The sequence below is a fragment of the Danio aesculapii genome, chromosome 22, assembly GCF_903798145.1.
Source record: "Danio aesculapii chromosome 22, fDanAes4.1, whole genome shotgun sequence".
Lineage (NCBI taxonomy): Eukaryota > Metazoa > Chordata > Actinopteri > Cypriniformes > Danionidae > Danio > Danio aesculapii.
In genome coordinates, this window is record NC_079456.1 from 20,562,616 (window position 1) to 20,581,275 (window position 18,660).

Genomic DNA, 18,660 nt, shown 5'->3' on the forward strand with positions numbered 1-18,660 from the left:
GGGTGTTTTGGATCATGCTTCGGTGCAGTTTTATGAAACGCTTTGGGATCTCGACACTGTGTCATAAAAGTCAGTTTCCGTCAGCCATCCCTAGTTCAAACCTTAATGTCATAAAGGTTTTTAATTATTTTCTCCAGGAGTATTAATGTATTATGATTATGATTTTAGTTGACGAAAACTAGGGTAGATTTCATCAACTAAAATCGTATGAATTAAAGTCAAATAAAGCTAGACTAAAATTAAAACTAAACTTAAACCAAAACAACTCAGACTAATGATTCATGCTCAGCCAAAAATATGACTAAAACTAAAGGCCACTTTTTGTGAATAGATTAAATAAACTCAATCAGAATTTGATGTCAAAATTAAAACCCTCACAGAGAGCCTGTGATGCGACTGCTTGGCACTGGTGTCACGAAGGAAATGAAAAGAGTTTGCGGAAACACATCCTAGAATAATAAACAAAACTGAACAGCGAGGCGTCCGCTCGGTCAACATGCTAATAAATATGGAGATGAGCTCATTCTTCAAGCTGAGGGGAAGTTAATGAATTCCCTCCTGGATTTCTGTTGCTTTTTCGGACTTGCGAGAGAGAGGGATGGAGGATTCAAGATGCGTTTGCAGGAAATACTCATCCTCGCCACATAATCAAGACTGTGAAAAGACTGTGCTGGAGTGCATTAGGCTGGGTCATAGCAGATAGCGTTTATCATTGATACCTCTCACTCGGAAAGCTAAGTACCACAGAGTTGGGTCTTGATTTCTGAGTGACTTTGAGTGCCTGTGAAGCAGACGATCCTATTGAGTGACGCCTTATGGATCTTTTTTACTTGATCCACTTATGTGGAAGCGAAGCGTCTGCTCTCTGTATTCGGTTGAATAGAGAATCAGGATCATGGGCTGCTTTAAGTTTAGGGCTCTTATTGGGGGTCGAGAGAGAAGTGGATGGTAGGGGGTTGTGTGAATGCAGATGTGTGTGTTTTTATGAAAGGAAGACTGCTTCTTTGTGTCTATCTGTCTGTATATGTCTTATCTTCATAGATTTGAACACATTCAAATTTAATTGTTTTTATAAGTTTTAGAAGTAATATTCATACTTTACTTTCATTGTCTCTTTTGTCTGTTTAACACTGGCATACAAAATACAATACATTACATACACTTGCGTATCTTTACAACACATATTATCCCTACAATGGGGCACAATCTGTGTATTTATAAGTTTATTTATAAACTAATTTTGAGAGGATCACGTGTTTATGATTGATCACGGCTGGTCCCGCATTAGCCAATACATGACTCACCAATCAGACAATTCCTGTCACCATGAATAACCTCCGTAAGTTCCATCCCACAGTCATCTTCGTTTTGAAGAATCCCCCCTTCCACCCCTACTCCTCCTCCTTTCTTAGATGGGCAGCATGGTGGCCCAGTGGTTGGCACTGTTGCTTCACAGCAAGAACGTCACTGGTTCTAGTCCTTACCAAGCCAATTGACGTTTGTGTGTGAAGTTTACATGTTCTCCCCGTGCTTGTGTTGGTTTTCCCCGGGTGCCCTGGTTTCCTCCCACCATCCAAAAACCTAGAACTTAAATGAATTGACTAATCCAAATTGGCACCATAGACATGACAGATTTCTTCATAGCAATTGTCTATTACCTAAAAACAGCAGGGGAGTTCTCAAGATCTACCTGAGCTTAAACTCCCCTCTCGCCCTGCAAATGGGAGTGAGCCCCGAGCTCAAGGATCTTATGAGCTTATGGCTCACTACTGGGACAGCATGTCTAATATGCTTTATAACCAATCATCAGCTAAGTGTGAACTTTTAAAACACTTATATGCGCACACTAATCAGCAAAACATACCTCAACTGAAATTTTGGTTTAGAATTGTCACTGCCAATGGAATGAATGACATTTTATACATGTTACTTGTAGCCAATGGTGTATGCAGCTTCCACACTGAAGGAAGGAAATCAAAACGCTACGGTTACTAAAGTAACCCTTCGTTCCCCGAGGGGGGGAACGGAAATGCTATGTGGAAACTTCCACTATGGGGATTTCGTCAGAATCCAATCATCTGAAAGAGTATAAAAACGGGCCAATGAAATGCCAATGAGTTGGCAGCGTCAGCGTGCACAGCTGGCGTCAATGACAATCAGTCATGCTATAAAGACGCAGCCAGTGCCATGCTCGACATCCTTTTCTAGCTGAAGAGACTTTCACGCTCAACAGCTAAGGGACAATCGTTGTGGCGAAGGAACATAGCATTTCCGTTCCCCCCCTCGGGGAACGAAGGGTTACTTTAGTAACCGTAGCGTTCCCCTTCGGATGGGGAACTCCAATGCTATGTGGAAACTTCCACTATGGGGAAATCTATGGAAAACGCCACAACGAAAGAACCTTACTGCGTCCCTGGCGAAGGGTGTGCCACGCAGTAGAGCGAGCGCACCTACAATGCCCCAAGACACAGTCTTCCAACGTGTCCCCTGGCCCTCACTTACCTGTTCAGAACAGTTATGTTTTTCGGGGAGTCGCAATAACCCAGTAAAATAGGTTTTGATACGACAGTACGTTGGGAAAGCGTTCAGTCCCGATAGGGAGGACGCTGCGGAGCTCACCTGTTACCCAGAGGGGAGACCTGGTGACAACCTATGGACTAGCCCAGAGATGGGGAGTCCTTGCATAAGGATGGTTAGCGGGGAGGGAAGACACGAGCCTGCCCTAGAAGGGGGGGACTATACCGTGGCTGAGTGAACGTATGGGATCGCCAGCGGGGATCACACATAGCAGGCACCTATACCCAGAACGCGGGCTGACCAGCGGGCATGCCGACAACGTAACGGGCCAACACCTGACTCCTCCGCTGAGTCAGGTGCTGGGGGCCTCGGAGGAACTCTGCAGGGTTTGCCAAAGAAATGGGGAACTAAACTGACAAAGCTGAAAAAGCGCACGTATCTCTGGGTTAGGGAGAGTGGTGCAGCAAGCGTGTTTCGACACCTCAACCGAATCGTTTCCTCAATCACCAAGGGTTGCCTAATACCCTTGAGGAAACCGGCTCCACTCGCAGATTGTAACCTTGCAAATGTATTGGGTGTCACCCAACCCGTAGCTCTACAAATGTCTGTCAGAGAGGCGCCGCGTGCTAACGCCCAGGAGGATGCGATGCTCCGTAGTGGAGTGCGCTCTCACCCCCGGGGGACACGGCTCACCCTGGCCCAAAGGCGAGGGAGATGGCATCCACTATCCCGTGGGCCAACCTCTGTTTAGATACGGCACTTCCCATCTGCCGACCACTGTAATGGACAAAGAGCTGGTCAGAGGATCTAAGGCTCTGAGTGTGGTCCACATATATTCGCAAAGCGCGAACAGGACACAACAATGAAAGGGCTGGGTCTGCCTCCTCCGCGGGCAGCGCTTGCAGGCTCACTACCTGATTCTTAAACGGCGTGGTAGGAACCTTGGGCACATAGCCGGGCCGGGGTCTCAGGACAACGTGAGAGTAGGCCGGCCCGAATTCTAGGCACGAGTCACTGACCGAAAATGCCTCCAGGTACCTAACCCTCTTAACCGATGCCAACACGACCAGCAGAGCTGTCTTCAAGGACAGAAATCTCAAGGATACTGAGTCGAGTGGTTCGAAGGGATCCCCACGTAGGCTCGTAGCACTACCGCGAGATCTCAAGAGGGTATGAGAGGGGGGCGGGGGGAAACATCCGCCTCGCACCTCTGAGGAACTGGATGATGAGGTTATGCCTCCCCACGGTGCCGCCATCCACGCATCATGATGAGCGGAGATGGTGGCCACGTAAACCCTCAGTGTGGAGCGCGACAGCCTTCGCTCCACCTGTCCTGAAGGAAAGAAAGCACAACACTGATCTGGCAAGATCGGGGGTCTTCTCGGCGAGAAGCGCACCACTCAGTGAATAGACTCCACTCCAGGGCGTAGGCATGCCTCGTAGAGGGTGCACTAGCCTGAGTGATGGTATTAACCACCGCCACCGGTAGGTTACCTAAGTCTTCCTCGTCGCGTCTTATGGACCCCACGTGGAGGTTCCACAGAACTAAGCGAGGGTGCCAGATGGTGCCCTGTCCCTGAGAGAGTAGGTCCTCTCTCAAAGGGACTCGCCAGGGGGGGCGTCGCGAGGAGGGAGAGTTCTGATATCCAGGTCCGGTTGGGCCAGGGGCGCAACTAGCAAGACCTGCCCCTCGTCCTCCCTGACCTTGCACAAAAACTGCGCGAGTAGGCTCACTGGGGGGAGTGCATACTTACGCATGACTCGGGGTGGAGTCGCCATTCTCCCGGGGAAGGAGCTGCCGTGAGAGCCTGTTGGCCGCACGGTTGAGCCCATCCGGGGTGTGAATAGCAAGCAGCGACTTCAGCCGCGTATGACTCCAGAGGAGCAGACGGCGAGCGAGCTGAGACATGCAGCGGGAGCGTATACCCCCCATCCGGATGGAATACGCTATCGCGGCCATGCTGTCCGTTCTGACCAGCACGTGTTGCCCCCTCAGCACCGGTAAAAAGCGGCACAGAGCGAGAAACACTGCCAACAGCTCTAGGCAGTTGATATGCCAATGCAGCTGGGTTCCCCTCCACAGGTCCGCAGCAGCATGCCCGCTACACACGGCCCCCCCACCCCATACTGGAGGCATCTGCCGAAACGACAGCCTGCCTGGACGCCTGACCTAGGGGCACACTGGCCTGTAGGAAGGAGGGGTCCTTTCCAGGGGGTGCGGGTGCGGTGACACAGCGCAGTGACAGTCACTCGGTGTGGGCCCGCGTGCCATGCGCGTCTGGGGACCCGATCGTGAAGCCAATGCTGTAGTGGTCTCAAATGGAGCAATCCGAGCGGCGTGGCCGCGGCTACGGATGCCATATGCCCCAGGAGCCTCTGAAATAATTTCAGGGGGACCACTTTTTTTTCCTGTCGAACTCTCTCAGACAGTTCAGCATTACCTCGGCGCGCTCTCGTGAGAGGCGCGCCTCCATAGTGATCGAGTCCAGCTCTAACCCGAGAAAGGAGATGCTCTGCACGGGGGCGAGCTTGCTCTTTTCTCGGTTGACCTGAAACCCCAACGGGCGGAGGTGCCGGAGCACCTTGTCTCTGTGCATAATCAATTGCTCCCGAGAGTGGGCTAAAAATCAGCCAGTCATCGAAATAATTGAGGTGCGGATGCCGGCGAGCCGAAGGGGCGCGAGGGCACCCCCCGCGAGCTTGGTGAAAACTCGCGGAGACAGAGAGAGCCCAAAGGGGAGGACCTTGTATTGCCACGCTCGACCTTCAAACGCAAACCGCAGAAACTGCCGGTGGCGTGGAAGTGTGGAGATATGAAAATACGCGTCCTTCAGATCTATTGCTGCAAACCAATCCTGAGGACAAATGGTCCCACCCGCACGATCGCTGACGTGCCAGCGGCGGGGCAGCGTGGAGTGAGTGGGCTCATCCGGGGAGCGCTGGGGTCCCACAGGAGAGCAGGAGAGGAGATGTTCTCGTCTCGCACTCAAACTCCAGGAGAGGGGCTGGGAGTGGAGAGAAAGGAGACCGTTCTCTCGTGCTCCATGAGCCATTGGCGAAATGCACCGATCCTGCGAGCTGGAAGGCATAGCGTCTCAGACTGGCAGTGTTCGGGCTGTCACATCCGGAGGAGGGGAAAAGTGCTCTTTCACTGAGGATTTTGATGGCGTTTTTTTTTGTTTTTTTTTTTTACGCCTTTAAATAACGTGCCCCGCCCTCCAGCGGGGAAAGAGCAAATTCCCTCCTCCCCAGATGGCCCGCCTCAGGGACGCTTCGCGGTCCGTTTTACCGAACTTAGCGGCGCCCTGGGCGGGGGACGCTGGTTGCCGGCGCGATGCTCGGCGCAGCCGCGTGGCCGGAGGCGCAGGCGGGGGCGGCGAAGCAAAGCTGCGGGCGGGCGTCCTCGGCGAAAAAGCAGTGGATGTGGATGGCTCGGCGGGGGGGAGCGATCATACAATCCCGCCGATAGAGACCTCGCCCATCGCCTCCGACTGCTCTATCACCGGCGTGAATTCCTGGGCGAGTTCACCGCCAGTGTCGCCGAACAGGCCAGCCTGGGATATGGGTGAGTTAAGAAAGCGAACTTTGTCAACGTCACGCACATCACCAGGTTTAGCCTGAGGTGGCATTCCTGGATCACGGATGTGATCATCGTCCTTCCCAGGGCACACACAGCCGACTTTTTTTTTTTTTTTTTTTTTTTTTGTAAGAGCATAGTCGGTTGCGGTGCGGAGCGCATGCTCAGTCCTGGGTCAGAACCATCCTCGCGCAGCCGGGCCAGCGCCTGCGCTTGGTAGCGCTGGTAGGTGGCCATAGCGTGCATGGTGAGGGGGAAGGCGCACGCAGCACACTGCGTGAGCCTACTGTGCCCATCCAGGAAGAAGGGGATGGGGAGGCTTAGAAGGTCTCGCCTTCATCCTCCACATCACACCCCTCTAATCGGTCCGGCCGCGGAGCTGGGGGATAAACCATCTCCAGAGCCACGGCCGAAGCAGCCTGGGGAAGCACAGCCGCAAAGTCTGCTTCTGGATTCGACGCCGCGCTCAAAGTCCCGGAGGGAGCGAGTGGGTTCGAATCCTCATCAGACCTTGACAGCCCAACCTCCAAGGATGGTGAGGATGGAAGCGCACGCAGATCGGGCAGAAAAAAGTGCCCTCAGGACAGCGTGAGTTTACTGTGCACTTCCGGGAAGAAGGGGACGGGAGGCTTTGAAGGTCTTGCCTCCTTATATCCTCCACATACACCCATCTAGTCGGTCCGGCCGCGGGGCTGGGGGATAAACCATCACCAGACCCACGGCCGAAGCAGCCCGAGAAAGCACGGCCATCACGTCTGCTTTTTAGATGCTAACGCCGCGCTCTCCACCCCGGAGGGAGGGAGCGAGCGGGCTCGCATCCTCATCAGACAATGACAGCCCATCCTTCGATGCAGCGATGGACATCTGACCCCCGGTGTCATCAGGTGAGAGAGCGACCATCCAAGGACGGAGCGCTTCTCTTCACCTGAAGCTTGGATGGAGCGCGTGGAGGAGCGAGAGGTCCACGGCCCGGGGGCGGCGGATTTACTCTCACTGAAACCCTCAGATCTGCCCGAGTGCCAACCGCAGTGCGGGGGACAACTGGGGTGGGTGGCTCTTTTGCAAGAGCGAGCCGCGATCTTAACTGCGCAACAGACATGACATCAGTGATGGCATGCACTGCCCGCGAGCACCGCATTAACATGCTGGACCCCCAGACATGAAACGCTGTGCTCGTGCCCATCATCCGGGGATAGGAAACCACCGCATCCCGAAATGCACGGTCGGAGTGACGTCTTGAAAAAGACGCGCTGCACGACCGTGTTGCTCTTTTAGGAAAGCTTTTTTCCTATATACAAACCGCTCTTGGAGGACCGGACCCAAAGGATGCCAGGCAAGGGAGAAATACCCAGCTCGACCATCTGCCACTGCGTATACGCGCTCTGGACCGGGAGAAGCTGCTTCTCGATCTCTCTCTGTAGACACAGGTTGGAGATACCCTCAAAGACTCTCTCAGAAGCTTTGTGAAAGGCTCTGAAAGCGAAAGGATGTCGAGCATGGCACTGGCTGCGTCTTTATAGCATGACTGATTGTCATTGACGCCAGCTGTGCACGCTGACGCTGCCAACTCATTGGCATTTCATTGGCCCGTTTTTATACTCTTTCAGATGATTGGATTCTGACGAAATCCCCATAGTGGAAGTTTCCACATAGCATTGGAGTTCCCCATCCGAAGGGGAACAGAAGATTCAATGTCTAGCCAGCATCTAAGGACAATGTTATTTTGACGTCCAATAATGACGTCAAATGACGTTGATATTTGGTTGATTTTAGGTTGTGTTGGAAAGTGACCAAAATCCAACATCGAGCCAACATCTTAAAGCAATGCCATATTGACGTCAAATACTGACAGGTATTCGTCAGCTATGACAGCCAAAATCCAACATCTGATAGACGTCATAGTGGTAACGTCCACACATCAAGCTTGAACATCATTAAATATTGATATTTGGTTGATTTTAGGTTGGATGTTGGATATTAATGTTGGCCTGATGCTTGGTTCTGACATCAACCTGATTTTTATTTCCAAACAAAATGCAATGTCCCCATGATGTTGGGGTACAATGTCAATCTGATGTCATGTTGACATTCTGCGCCTGCTGGATTACCTCTCGCCAATAATTTTATTGACTTTATTTACTATCTGCATAAGTTTATTCTTCTGTAATGTTAAATTACCATACCATGAAACAATGTTCTATGTTAAAATGCCTTTATTCATGCAGAATATGGGAGGTTGACAAATCTTCAACGGGATCCTTCAAGTAATAACGTTTTTTAGCAATTAGTGTCACATTGGAGGACATGATTTTCAGTGACAAAATGTAAAGTTCCTATGTTTTGAGAAATACATGGATGATTTACTAAAATAGCCCATAAAATTAGGCCTCAGTTATTTATTATTAATCCTGAGCTGTAATTAATTGACCTATGTCTGAGTCACACCACTGGACAATTTTGAGATTGGGTTTTAATAACAAGAGAGCCTTGGAAAAGTTTAACCATTGATTGAATTTTAAATGATGTCAGTGAAAATACAATGTGATGTTAACAACCTGTATATATTGTGTTTGTACAAAAACCGGCTTCCAACCATAATTCGTTAAAGTGTCAACTAGCCCCAATCAGTGGCTATATATATATATATAAGTGTGTGTGTCCCCGCTATTTCAGTTTCCCTCTGGTTCCCCTCTAAGTTCCTAATCAGCCATTAATGAGAAACAATTAACCATCTTAATCCTTCCAGCCAGGCCTAATGAAAGGTCACGGGTAGACGCTTCATCACACTAACATCCAGTCTCGAGATGCCTTCATCCAGACCTTCGGTGCAAGACCCACAGTAAAAATGACATGATGACAGGAAAGGACAGTTTATCCTAAAATTTAAATTGACCATTTACTCGTTCTCCAATCCTTTATGAGTCTCTTTTTTTCTGTCAAACGCAATAGAAGATCATTTGAAAACTCTTGGAAATGGATAGCCGTTGTCTTCCAAAATAGGAAATGAATTCTATGGAAGTAATAGCTGCCATTTTACACCATTCCTCTTTTGTGTTTAACAGAAGAAAGATACAGGTTTTGAGCAATCCCTTTAAAGGGAATATATCATGAGATTCAGATTTTTCCATGTCTAAATGCTATAATCAGGTCCCCCGTGCCTCTCCCAATCCAGAAAACATGAAATAGAATAAAGCAGATACTTTGTTTTTATAAGCCTTTGTCTGATCTGTGTCAGAAAAACTTTGCTCTCTTGTCGGATAAACCAATGCACATAATGATGTGACATAAGAGTCATCTTATGTTTGTGCAGTGTATAAATGCCTGCTTCACCAAAAAAATGTATACTGTGTGTTTAAGGTACTGTGTGACTGATAACCAAGTTAATAACACTTCCGCACATAATCATAATCAGCACTTACCAACACAATAAACTGTGCAGTTTTTTTGTCAGAGCACCAACCCAGGCTCATTGGAAATATGTGCCCAGGACTACATTTTTGAGATCCAACAAATGTGTACCCTGAACTACTTTGTCTTGCAGTTTTTGTTTTCACAAATTCACTGGCGAGTGCATTTTTGACCATCTCAAATACGTTTCTGGGCCTACTTTTCGAATACTTGCCGTTTCTCGTAAATCCACCTGGGGTGCTGTTTCTGTGAATATTAACGTCTTCTCATGCATGTCCATGAGAGACGCTGGTCAGCTTGTCATTATGCATAATACAGTATATCAGATTGATATCAACTGACCCACCTGTCTGCTTCGATAAACCCAACTGATAGTGTTTATAAAAGCAGACTAGAAGAGAAAAGCCATCAGAATCGCGTAATTCTACTGCAAGCTGACGCTCCTTTTTTGGGGTTTTGTTTTACATGGTATCAGGAACTGTCCTTTGCCAGACTTGAGCAGTCCATACAGAGGCAAGCAGTACCGTGCGACCGTAGCGTTTGTTTTACAACATAAAATGTAGTTATATGTTACCGTGAGCACATATTTCTCGGATCTCAAAAATGTACATCAGGGCACATTTTCTCTGTGTTGCAGAATCACACACTCGTTCTCTTTCTCAAACACAAGTGCATGTGCACACTGCCACAATTTGAAACCAAAACGTACAAACAATAGTAGAAGAATTTTTTTTTTCATTTTTATTTCTTTTGATGTATATTGATTTTTTTATTTAGTTATTGATGACTGATTTGTAGCTTTTTAGTTTTGAATTAGATTTCTTAAAATCTTAAATTTGTATGTTTTGTAGCCGAAATTGTATTTATTTTCTTTTTATATGGATATAAAAATAATAGTGCAAAATTGTATTTCTTACTGCAGTGCTTCATTTTTGTTTGAATGCAAAACATCATTTAATTTTTTGCAGAAAACCGTTATTGCAATTATTTACATTATTTCACTACAATCAACAATTCATCACAGCATGTTTTAGATTGTTGTTTTTGATTTTGTTAGTCTTGATTGAAGTTGTTTTAATCACAATAAATCCATTAAGATGCAACTTGTAGTAGTGGTGCTCATTTGGTTTTGGTGGGTGCTCCTAATTTTTTTCTGGTGCTGCTTAATATTGAAGTTTGGAGCAGCAGTGCAGCCAAGTAAAAAAAGAAAAAGGTAATTTCGAGCCCTGAGGGGCAAAACATGTCCCTTTAAAGTGACAATTTTTTGGTCTGAAATCTCCCTTTAAAACTAAGAATAAAAGCACTCATCTCTGGCTGATGGAGCTGAAATCAGAAGTTGAAGTCACACAGTGCTGAATCACCTTTGATTTTCTTTTTATGTCTGATTTTCTTATGCTCTACATGCTCCCATCTCCCCCTCTCTCATTTTCTGGCGCCTAAACCTCCCAAAGTTTGCCTCATTAACACTAAAGTTGATTCCACCCTTACATTTTACCTCAACTAGGCACAGACAGATTTCATAATTTATCGTTTCATTGAATTTCAATGATAGAACCGCTTCTCTGAGGACTATAAATTAATTATAGTATAGAATTACATAAAGAAAAAAAGCTGCGAGCAGCTGGTTTAAGATTGTGAAACATATGGATGTGAGTCCTGCTGTGGTCTTCAATGGTGGCACTTCTGAGGTGTCCCGGGGCATCCATTACTGTCCTGAAAACGTAGCCCTATATAAACATTTCTGAAGAGCGCCAAATACGTCCCAGGAGCTATGTTTTTTTTTTTTTTTTTTTTGCAGTTTTTATTTTCGCGAATCCATGAGAGGCCGCTGTGTATGCTTTTCGAGATCTAATATTATTCACACGAGAGCCATTCGTGCCTGCTGTTCTTGTGTAAATCCACCAGAGGCCGCTGTTGACTGACTGACTGACTAACCAACCAACCACTCCCACCATACACCCCCTTCCCTAGACCCAACTGATAGTGTTTTAAAAAGCACAGATTTAACTCATTTAAAAAGTAATCCTGAAAAAGAAAAGCCCTCGCCTGATTTTTACCATGTTTTTAGATTTTACCACATTCTCACCCTGTTATTTACTTGTTTATTTTATTTTTTTGGCTTCTGTTTTTGTCTTGCCTGCTTTCTGGAACCATTCTTCTCTGGACTCAAACCCCATCATCGTGGTTGGCTCCTTTCTGCATCTCAAGTCCACTGACATACATGGCGAGCTACTGAACAAACAGCTAACAGCGTGAAAGCCGCCCATATGGAGGTAAGCGGTCAGCTGCTAGCGTGAAAAAAGGTATGATGTCATACCACCCTGTAGCGTTTGATATAAAGACAAAATGCAGCCATACATACTTTTGGCTACATAATTCACACTCTCCTGAAATGTATATAGGGCTATATTTTCAGAATGAGCCTACATTGCCGGAACCACCAAGATCAAATTAATTATTTAGTTATGCATAAAATAATCTACGTTCAACATATATACAAAAATGTCTACATTGTTGGCGTAGGACAGAGATGGATGTCTGAAATGAGAACTGAAGCCTTTTGCAAATTTATAAACTAGATAGATATGGATTGTTTTTTATGTTTGGTTAATTGAGAAAAGGTGCATGAAATTAAATATGAATATTAATTTAAAACTTATAGAGCCCCTATTATGCATTAAAAAGGTCATATTTTGGTTTGGGGGCTTCCAACAACATTTTAATATGCATGCAAGGTCAAAAAACACTTTCATTGTCTCATAATATGCATTTATTTTTACCTAATTATCCCAATAAATCCCATAAAATTTGTTCAGCGATTCATTTGTTCCCATTTGTTGTTGTGATTGGTCGACTGTATTTAGTGCGCATGAGAGAGAGAGAGAAATGCCCACCACAGCTTATCAACAATGTTGAAGTAATCAGAGTGCAGTGTGTATGTGTGAGGCAAATGCAGAAGCGCATTTAAGCAATGCAGTTAAACATCAGCATATTACTCTATTCTTAACCATGACACACTTTCAGTATTAATTCACACAGTGGCAAAAGCTGAACTGTTTTGAAATTTGACCACCGGATGTGTGTAGGAAAAGCTGACATTGGCCATAGCAATGACAAACGGCATTGCTCACAAATGCATTTAAATCCGCAAACAAAGCTGCACGCGCTGCATTTTCAACATGGTTTAGATGTGATATGTGAATATAAAGAGTTAACTAGATACAATACAAGCCGCGTGGAGCAATTACAAGTAATAAAACACAATTATATACATATTTTGCAAGCTGGAGAAATGGTGAGGCTACCATTTTAATCACACTTACTTACACTTGTGAAATAAAGGAAGAAACTGATCCATGAACTGTGTACTGATAAAGTTAGTGTTAAGCTCTGACAAAGTCCCAATAGTCTTTTCTGATCCTTCCTTTAACAAACGGCCAACGAATCTCCTGTTGCTGGGTAGATTATTGTATTAATGACCCGAACGTTCACACATTAATGTTCCCTCAACTACAGTCATGATCAGTCCCAAACACACCCACACTCTGCTTGTGTTTGAAGAAAAAGGAGCATTCACGTTTTACCAGATCTGGCACAAAACATATTTGGTATTGTTTTGTGTCGACGCCGGTTCAAACAGACAAAAGATCCGGACGAACAACGAATCATTTAAATGACTCTGAGTCGAATCTTTTATTAAAAAATCTATATTTTTAAACTAGATGCACTTTCAGATTTAAACATCAGCTGGATGTTTTCCTTTACTTAGAGCTGTGTTACACACTGCATGAAAGGTCATTTTCAAAAACCTGTAATAGGGGCTCTTACGGTAGCCGAGAGAGCTTAACGCGCTGCAATTTAAGAAAGCATATGCAATTACAAAAAACACCAGCAAATAAAGAAACGATCTTCACCAATTTGACAGCACACGTGTTGCAAATTGGTCACAACACAAACAACTGAAGAAACGTAACACAGCGGAAATGTTTTGAGGGGACCCAAAAACATGACGGACCCTGCCGAGATAAGGATGTGTTATTATGTCGTGTAATCAGGATATTAAAATAAACGAAAAACGACTCACCTTTCACGGCATAATAACACATCCATATCTCAGCAGGGTCCGTCATGTTTTATGGTCCCCTAGAAACATTTCCATTCTGTTACGTGGATATTTGCAAGTGTTGTGACCAATTTGCAGCGTGTTTCTTCAGTTGTTTGTGTTGTGACAGCCTGATCTGACGAGAAAATGTAAGTATTTTACGTTTTGACAGTTTAGTGGCTAATTCGTACAAATTTGTACGAGTTCAGTCGTACAAAATTGTACGATTTTAAAAAGGAGGCGTGGCACCTAACCCCACCCCTAAACCCAACCGTCATTGGGGGATGAGCAAATCGTACGAAAATGTACGAATTAGATCGTACAAATTAGATCGTACGAATTAGCCACTAAATCAAAAAGTTACGAATTGCCGTGAGATTGTGTTGGTTGTGACCAATTTGCAACACGTGTGCTGTCAAATTGATGAAGATCGTTTCTTTATTTGCTGGTGTTTTTTGTAATTGCATGTGCTTTCTTAAATTGCAGCGCGTTAAGCTTTCTCGGCCACCGTAGGCTCTTTAATAAAAAAGTTAACTATAAAAGATAAAAAGCCAATAAACTACAATAGGAGAATTCATTAAAACACTATCATAATCATAGAAATGCAAGAAATTATTAAAAATGACAAATACTTAAAGAATGAAACCAGTAAAAATGTATGATTTACAATTATCTGAATCCATTCCATTGTTACTATTATAGCATATTATTTGCAAACATATATAGTATTTTAATTAGTGTATGTATAAGTTCACATATCTACATTACACATTTTGTTATACTCTAAAACAGTGTTTCCCAACCCTGTTCCTGGAGGCACACCAACAGTACATATTTTGGATGTCTCCCTTTTCTGACCCATTAACTTCAGGTGTTGGAGTCTCTTCTGATGTTATGATAAGTTGATTCAGGTGTGTTTGATTAGGGAGAGGCTGAAAACGTGTACTGTTGGTGTGCCTTCAGGAACAGGGTTGGGAAACACTGCTCTAAAATATAAGTTCAAGTTTATATATATGAAGTATATGTGTATTTTTTAGAATCACTATTTATAAATCCACACTTTTGAGTTGTGTTTAGTATAATCTGACATTCTGTTCAGTTCCGCCGGATAAATTGGTTACTAATTGGACAAAATGACAAAAGGCAGTTGAGATGGAATTACAGTGTGTTTACAGAGGATTATTAAACTGAACATGTGCCACCTAGTGTTCTGACAAACCCAACAGGAAAATAGAGCATACAAATGTTTGAAGATTGACTGCTATTTTTATCTCCCACAGCAGGAACACAAAACAAACTGAAAAAAAAAACGAAAAGCAGTTCAAATACAATGCCAGACTGATACAGAGCGGCGTATATATCATATTTAAAGCTGGGGGACAAAAAAACACACAAACTTTCTGACAATAACAAAAGAGAAGCATGAATCAATCACTTTTTACTTCCAACAGGCAAAATTCAATTCATGAATCAGACGTCAAATCTCTTTCAGGCTCAAACTAGGTGGTCAGGCTACGTGTTTGTAAAGCTAAAAAAAATGTAAAAGCCTGTTGCTAGGAAACAGTTTCGCCAGTCCATCCCATAATAATAGGCTACGCAATTAGCCATGCTTGCAGAGTGTGTAGCCGCTGTCAAAAGAACAGAAAGCCATTATCTCTAACCTCACATCCAGGTTTCACTTTCAGGAGAGAACATTCATTAATTTAAAAGTTTTAAAGTTAAGTGCGCAGGGAGCTTAAGTTCATATTTCACAGACATAAGCCTTAAAGTTAAAAGTTTTAAATACATTTTTATACAAAAATTGGGTAACACTTCACTATAACAGTACATGAATAATGATGTGTTAATATGTAATTTAAACATTATTTATTGTAGACCAATGAGTTAACGCATGCGCTAATCATGAACTAGCTTTAAGTATGAGTCACATAAGTTCATGTGTGTATAACGGCTACCTTATTTACTTTTTATTACATGCTTGTTTGTTGACAAATGTATTAATTACCACATTAATTTATGCTTAATTTAACTATCATGAACTCATATATGTCAATGTATAATTATATCATGACTTTACTTGGAGGGGCACATCTTCATTAACACATTCTTAACTACTCATGAACTCCTTATGCACGTCTGTGTAGTGCTTTACACTGAATAACAATAGAAAAGTGTTCTGTCAACATCAACATATTAAACACAGGAGTTCATGAGTAGTTAAGGATGAGTTAATGATAATGTTCCCCTCTAAGTAAAGTCATGACAATTATACATTAACAGCTCATGAGTTCATGTTAGTTACATTTAGCTTAAACTTACATTAATACATTACTTAACAACATGTACTAACAAGTAATTAAGGTAGCCGTTATTCACACACGAACTCATGTGACTCATGTTGTAGTTAAGGTTAGCACATGATTAGCACACACCTTAACTCATCATTAGTTCATAATAAAGTAATGTTTAGTTTACATATTAATACATCATTATCCATGTACTGTTATTGTAAAGTGTTATCAAAAATTGCATTCACTGACGTTAACTAGCTAGCCATGCTAGCAACACCATCTAGCTTTAGAAAGCAGTTTTATTTTCCAACTGGTTGTCATTCATGATTAATTTCTTTTTAGAAACATGGGAAAAACTTGTTCCTGGAACAACTTACTAATCGTCCAATCAGCCTTGAGGGTGACATGTGTTTAAAGTTAATGTCAAATTTAAGTTTAAAGCAAGGACTTATACAACCTTGTAGCATTGTCCTTTGATTTTTGGCATAAATTGTGGTTTGGGTGCCCTAGGGTTAGGATTATATTTTTGGACAGGAATGTTGCTCCAGGGTCAACAAACGTTGACAAGATGGCCTTCAGGATCATTGCTAACAAAGTATTTTGAGGCTGTTGAATATTTTGTGGTGCGTCATGGTTGTGCAGTGGGTAACACAATCGCCTCACAGCAATAAGGTCGCTGATTCGAACCTCGGCTGGGTCAGATGGCATATTTGCGTAGAGTTTGCATGTTCTCCCCGTGTTCGCGTGGCTTTCCTCCGTGTGCTCCGGTTTCCCCCCACAGTCCAAAGACATGTGCAGTAGGTGAATTGAATAAGCTAAATTGTCCATAGTGTATGTGTGTGAATGAGTGTGTATGGGTGTTTCCCAGTACTGGGCTGCAGCTGGAAGGGCATCCGCTGAAAAATGCTGGATAAGTTGGCAGTTCATTCCACTGTGGTGACCCCTAATTAATAAAGGGACTATGCCGAAAAGAAAATGAATGAATAAATATTTTGTGATGCCTCATGTTGAACGCTATTGTTAATAATAGATGTATACACTTTATACCTGTCAACCTTTTCGTTTATGCTGGGATTCTCCCGTATTTTACCATTCTATCCCGCTATCATCCTATTCAAGTATGTTTCCATATTTCACCAGTATATTTTATCTTTAAATTAGCATAAACTGTTATGAAAATAATCGAATGCTTTCATTATAATCTGTGCATTCTTAAAGTAACGCCTCTGTTATCAAACAAAACAGTATAAAAATGAGAGATTCGCTGCTCTTCACTAAATAACAATAGTAACTTTAATCAATATTTAAATATAGCGAATAAAATATGAATGAGTTTTTTTCTCGCATAATTTCTGTATAGGCCATTGACTTTAATTGACTAATTTTGGTTTTATTTTTACCTTTTATTTTATTTTCAAAAGAAGTTTTCAATTAAAGTATCCCGTATTATCCGTATTATCCAATTAGCTATTATAAGGTGTGTCCAAATTATTATATTTAAGGAGGAACGAACAATGTGATTGTAAAAGAAAAAAAATTGCATTATGAATTGAAATACGAATACAATTCTGTTTGACTGTTTATACCCACTTCATAGTATCTTTCTACTGTTTAAAATATCATTTATCCTGATCTAACAATGATAACTGATGTAATATCATGCAAAACTTTTCAATTATTAGAGTCGTTTCCAAAATATTGTAGCTATACTTAATAAGAGATTTAAATATGATTACTTTGACTCTCTTGTTCGTGTATTTGACTGATACTGCCACCTGGTGTTGTGGATGCAAGATCTTTTCGATTTCCGGTGTCGTTTTAAAAATTCTGTTTCTGTATTTAATTAAAAAATCTTGTTTTTATTTGGGTTTCGGCAGAATGTATCCATAATCAACAAGAGATGTTGGTTTTATTCGATCTAATCAGTTGTTCCTAACAACATAGTAGTCATCTCGCACTGATACTGACACCTAGTGGTGTGGATATAAAATCCCCAACATAGGCTTATTCTGAAAACGTAACTGTATATACATTTCTGGAGATCGCAAATTATGTAGCCAGAGATATGGCTGCATTTCATCTTTAAAATGAAAACTACAGAGCGGTATGACGCCGTTCCTTTTCACGCTTACCAGCTGACCACTTACCTCCGTATAGACGGCTTTTCTGCTGTTACCAGTTTGTCCAGTTAGCTTGCCATGTACGTCGCTGGACTTGAGATGCAGAGAGCAGTAGACCATGACGGTTTGAGTCCTGTGAAGAACGATTTCAAAAAGCGGGTAAAACAAAAACAGAAGCCCAAAAATAAAATGAACAAATAAATAAGGGTGAGACTGTGGTAAAATCTGAAAATGTGTTAAAAATCATGTGAGGGCTTTTCTTTTTCTGGATTGCTTTTTAGAACCGTCGGTTGGAGTTTAGGAAAGGGGGTAGCCGGTCATTCTGTGCTTTTAAAAAACTATTGGTTGAGTTTAGGGAAGGAGGAGGGTGGGTCAGTTGATCGGTCAGTCAGTCTATCATTCAGTCAGTCAGTCAGTCGATGGCGGCCTCTGGTGGATTTACATGAGAACAGCAGGCATGAATGCAATCACAAGAAATTTTGAGAACTCAAAAAGCGTACACAGTGGATTCGTGAAAACAAAACCTACAAAAAACATACCTCCTGGGACGTATTTGGCACTCTCTAGAAATGTATATAGCAGTACATTTTTAGAATGAGCCTGGGTTGAAAATCCCTTTAACAGTTTAACATAATTAATTAATCA